Raw genomic sequence first — 6069 nt, forward strand, 5'->3', positions numbered from 1 at the left:
GAGGCCTTATGGGCCCCCAAAGGCTCCTGCATCCCCTGCACCCTCTATAGTTACGCCCCTGGTTGAGAGGTTCTTGCCATAATGTGCATTAGAACAGTAGCTGAATAGGGATGAGATTGTGCACCAACTCACCTCTGCACAACACAGCTGATGGTCTTAAGTACATTAACCCCTTAGTGACCAGGTTTTTTTTTTTCCTTTTTTTTCCATTTTAGTTTTTTCCTCCAACTTTTAAAAAAATCGTAACTGCTTTATTTATCTATCGACGTCGCTGTATGAGGGCTTGTATTTTGCGGGACGAGTTGTACTATTTAATGTACCATATAATGTACTGAAAAACTTCTAAGTGGAGAGAAATTTTTAAAAAAATGAAATTCCGCCATCTTCCGGTGCGTCTTGTTTCTACAGCGCACAAACTGCAACAACAATGACATGATAACTTTATTCTATGGGTCAGTACTATTACTATGATACTAAACCTATATAGTTTTTTTTGCTGTACTACTTGAATTTTTTTCAAAGATATTTAATTTTATAAAATTATTTTCCGCCAACATCTTCTGCGCACAATAGCTTTTTTATTTTTCTATTGACATAGTTGTGCTAGGGCTTATTTTTGTGGGACATCCTGTATTTTGCGTTGGTACCATTTTGGAATACAAAGAACTTTTTTCTGGCGTTCTTTCTTTATTTTTTAAGACGTTCATCATTCAGCGGGGTAAATAAAGCATTACTTTGATAGATTGGACTTTTACGGACACAGCGATACCAAACGTTAGGAGGTGTTGGGACCGGTGGATGTGTGAGGGCACACTAGGTGATCGGGCTCAGGACGCCCCCTACAGGCAACCACTAGAAAGGAGCATCTGACCAGACTGTTTGAAGGTGTTGAGACCAGTGGATGGGTGAGGGCACACAAGGTGACCGGGCTCAGGACGGCCCCTACAGGCAACCACTAGAAAGTAGCGTCTGACCAGACTGTTAGGAGGTGTTGGGACCAGTGGATGTGTGAGGGCACACAAGGGGATCGGGCTCAGGACCCCCGACAGACCACCAGTAGAGAGGAGCATCTGATCAGACTGTTAGGAGGTGTTGACACCAGTGGATGTGTGAGGGCACACAGAATGACCGGGCTCAGGACGCCCCCTACAGACCGCCAGTAGAGAGGAGCGTCTGATCGTCTAACAAGCAGCTCCAACTGTTTCATTATCCGCCATCCAGGGACAGGGGGCACCATCGTTACACCCCTGTGTCTGTCCATTTCCAGGAGCTGAAGGACCTATAGTCTCACGGCGCTTATTATATGCACGGCCTTTTACACCCACAATCACCTTTGATTACAGTGATGTAGTGAATGATGGAATTAGATGCTATGGATTGGAACCGGATTGTCTTCAGTGACTAATCCAAGTTTAGTTTGGACACTGACGTTGGCCATGTTCGAGTCTGGAGACCTTGGGGTGAGCGCCTCAATCCTGCCTTTGCTGTGGAGTGGCACACTGCCCCCTGCTGGTGTGATGGTCTGGGGGCCTATGAGTTTGCACAATCTAGAGGCTCAGTTACAGCAAATGTGGAGCGATATGTCACAGGATACCATACAGAAAATGTATGCCTCTATTCCTGCCTGCATCACATCTTGTATCCAAGCTAGAGGCGTTACAACAGGGTGTTAGAGCCCCCATGCCCACCTGTATCACATCTTGTATCCAAGCTAGAGGCGGTACAACAGGGTACTAGAGCCTCCATGCCCACCCGCATCACATCTTGTATCCAAGCTAGAGGCAGTACAACAGGGTACTAGAGCCCCCATGCCCACCCGTATCACATCTTGTATCCAAGCTAGAGGCGGTACAACAGGGTACTAGAGCCTCCATGCCCGCGCGTATCACATCTTGTATCCAAGCTAGAGGCAGTACAACAGGGTACTAGAGCCTCCATGCCTGCCTGTATCACATCTTGTATCCAAGCTAGAGGCGGTACAACAGGGTGCTAGAGCCTCCCTACAAGGGGTCGGTTCTCCACAATATATGACCTTTTTGCTCTGATATTGTAATCACTTATATTAATGTTACAATCAAAGTTTCATCCTAACAATTTCTGGGGGAGGCATTGGTGTTGACAATGAGAGTATAAAACATATTCCGGTTTAGTTCTGCTTTCACCACTTAATCCTTTGTGTGTCCTTCGTAGTTTACAGGTCAACATGAATCTTCAATGTAGAAACTAAAAAAACAAGAAAAACTGCAGAATGAAAAGGTGTGTCCGGACTTTTGACTGCCACTATTTGAGTCCTCCACTCATGATCAGTGAGGTGTGACTGCGGACATATCGCCATGATATCCACACTCATCCTCAGAGGAATGAGCAGGTCTGGCGGTCAGTGACGTTCCTGCTGACAACATTACATACGTGAAAAGTGGATCTACAGTTTATGATGTGTGATAAGATGAACTACAACACCCATCATGCTCCTCAGTGATGCAAGAAGATGAGGCGCAGGAGTCACCGCTCATGTGACAGTGTATAAATAGCCTTCATTTACTGCACATTAATAACATCCATAAAGATCGTTATCGCGGCGTGAGGTACAAAGTCTGCTGCTATCTGCCGCTGATTGTATGTGATGTTAACCCTATAATGTCCCTGATAATGTGGGGTGACAGAACGCAGAACGTCTGTAGGGGTTGTGCATACGGCAGGCTATACGGTGTCGTTCATTGCGAGGCGACTTTTTTTTTTTTTTTACGTACGACCGTTTCCGTTACTCTCAGTGTAAATATTACATAAATAACAGGAGCTGAAATATAATTATTACATCTGTCTTTTCTCCATTTCTGGTTTTCTCAGAAAAAAAGTAGCTATTTGCGCCCTGCGGTGACTGCGCTGAGCGCGGCGATCTCTGTCGGGGACTGTGGCACGTTTCTTGTGCTGCCTGTCCCCCCATTAATTATCAACCGGAGCATAATTATGGCCTTACGTCAGTTCTGAACTCTGGACCTATATAAGAGCCTCGGCGCAGCCTCCAGGCACAGTCAGTTCTTGGTGGCATTACAAGCAGAAGACATGATGAGAGTTGTAGTCTTGTGTCTGATTTTTCTGGTCATCCCAGGACAAAAAGGTAAGAAAAGCGAACCGCCAGATTATCAGTGGTTTTATGGGCACGGGGGGCACGTACTGCCTCACACTGACAGCAGGAGTGGGGAGATGGGGGGTATATTTTAATTCTTTATGTGCCCCCCTCCACCGTCAGCAGCAACATAGAGGGGGGTGGTACAATTAATTACTAATGTCCCCCAAAATGGGCGCAGTATCGACGGGCAGCGATGTAAGGAGTATCACGTGTGGATTCTGACATTAGGAGCCGATGTGAAAACGTTTTGTCGCTGCTTGCGCTGTGAGTGGAGCTGATTACCAATATACAGAGCCAGTATACTACAACTCTCAGCATGGCCTGACAGCCGCAGGAAGAATGAGGATGCTGATCAGGCTCTGCTAGCTGCAGTTACCTCTGTGTCATCTACATATAAAGTTCTGGATCTTATCTCCAGTTTTATCATATCCTGTCCTGCAATCACATCCAGAGCTGCAATCACAATGCTGCTGCCTGTTATCACCACTATGCTCACCTGAGATCTCATAATACACTGCACTCTGCTGAGATGTAGATCTTTACATATCAGATAACATCTCCCTCAATGCACTAGAGCAAAGCATGCTTGTACAGACACTCAACCAGCAGGTGGCAGCAGGGAGATGGGAAGCCAACATCGTGAATGCAGCTCTGAGTGTGAGTGCAGTAGGAGAATTGTGAATGCAGTTGTCAGTATGAAATGAGTATTAGAATTGTAAGTGCTGCTCTGTATCTGAATGGACTATTAGAATTGTGAGTACAGCTCTGGATGTGTATAGAGTATTAGAATTGTGAATATAGCTCTGGGTGTGAATGGAATATATTAGAATAGCGATGCAGCACTGGATGTGAATGGAGTATAAGACATGAGGTGTCTCAGAGAAACTGAAGGCTGTATCCAGTTCTTGCATATTATATGTCTCCTTTTCATGTATACTGAGTTGTGTCAAAATCATCACAAGATAGTAAATGGCGTCTGTAACTATCACAGGGGCTAATGATCACACACCATGACGTCAATCCCCATATTTATGGCTGCCATCTGCACTCGTGATAAACAGGTTGAAGTCAATAAGATAAGACAGCGATGAGAACATCTGCGTCACCGGCCATTGTGTTTATGGTGTAATAAATGGCGCCTACAAGAGACCACCAAATAATGAGCGCCTAAAGGCCCATTTACATGGAAAGATGATCGCTCAAAATTCGTTCAAAGGATAACTTGAGCGATCATTTTGCATAAACTACTAAGTAGCTACTCGGCTGCTTAGTGATACAGTACTAGTGAGGTGCATAGGTACGCACGGCACAGGGCTCCCTGACTCACCCACGCCAATGTCCCTTCCCGGAGATAGCCTCAAAGGTGGACACATCCAGGCCGCCAACTCTGACCCTACGCTGCCTAGTGGCAGGACAGGAAGGAACCGCCGTACCTATGCAGGTGACTACTCACTAGTACTGACAGGCTAGGCAGATGGAATAACCAACAGGAAAGAAGAACACAGGCAGAGCTGGCTTGGGACAAGGTAACTGGCACAGGACCAAGGTCAGACAGAACCAATAACTGGCAACTGCTATCAGTAGCTGCCAGACTATATATTTAGGAGTCTCCGCCCCTAGGGCAGAGACCAATCAAGCCTGCTGACCGGAGCTCCCAGTCAGCCACTATAACTCACAGAGATAGAGCACATGCGCGTGCATGGCTGCGCGTGCCACATGCCGTGCCCACACACTGCCACCCAGGGTCCCTGACCCGCCTCATGCTAACACTTAGTAGCTTATTAGCATGCAAATGAAGTCTTTCGCTGGAGGTCTGTTATCTGCATTCAGCTGCTTTGTTCTCGAGCGGGATAGCTGCTGAAAGAATACTATCACTGCTATCCTGCTGAGAACGCAGCCTGCAGTCCTGATAAGACTCATCGCTGACTTCAAGCAGGCTTGAAGTCAGCGATGAACGAACAGTGCATGGAAAGTACACGATGGCCACGCGTTTAGACACAGCGATTATCGCTCAAAAGAAGGCTTTTGTGTGCGAAAATCATTGTGTCTAAATGGGCCTTTATTCTCATAGTCCTCTGTATATTCAGTGCTTTACTCCCATAGTCCACATAGTCCTCTGTATACTCAGCGCTTTACTCCCATAGTATTCTGTATACTCAGCGCTTTACTCCCATAGTCCTCTGTATACTCAGTGCTTTACTCCCATAGTCTTCTGTATACTCAGCACCTTACTCCCATAGTCCTCTGTATACTCAGCGCCTTACTCCCATAGTCTTCTGTATACTCAGCACCTTACTCCCATAGTCCACCATATACTCAGCGCCTTACTCCCATAGTCCTCTGTATACTCAGAGCTTTAATCTCATAGTCCTTTGTATACTCAGAGCTTTACTCCCATAGTCCGCTGTATACTCAGCGCCTTACTCCCATAGACCCCCACATACACAGCATCTTACTCCCATAGTCCTTCGTATACTCAGCGCCTTACTCCCATAGTCCTCCATATACTCAGCGCCTTACTCCTATAGTCCTCCATATACTCAGCGCCTTACTCCCATAGTCCTCTGTATAATCAGAGCTTTACTCCCATAGTTCTCTGTATACTCAGCGCCTTACTCCCATAGTCCCCCATATACCTAGCCCCTAACTCCCATAGTCCCCCACATACTCAGCACCTTACTCCCATAGTGCTCTGTATACTCAGCACCTTACTCCCATAGTCCCCAACATACTCAGCCCCTAACTCCCATAGTCCCCCATATACCTAGCCCCTAACTCCCATAGTCCCCCACATGCTCAGCACCTTACTCCCAGAGTCCTCTGTATACTTAGCACCTTACTCCCGTAGTTCTCGGTATACTCTGCTCCTTAATCCCATTCTCCTCTGTATATTTAGTGCTTTACTCCCATAGTCCTCTTTATTTAGATGGTCCCATGGA

This window comes from Eleutherodactylus coqui, chromosome 8 (genome assembly GCF_035609145.1).
Source record: "Eleutherodactylus coqui strain aEleCoq1 chromosome 8, aEleCoq1.hap1, whole genome shotgun sequence".
NCBI lineage: Eukaryota > Metazoa > Chordata > Amphibia > Anura > Eleutherodactylidae > Eleutherodactylus > Eleutherodactylus coqui.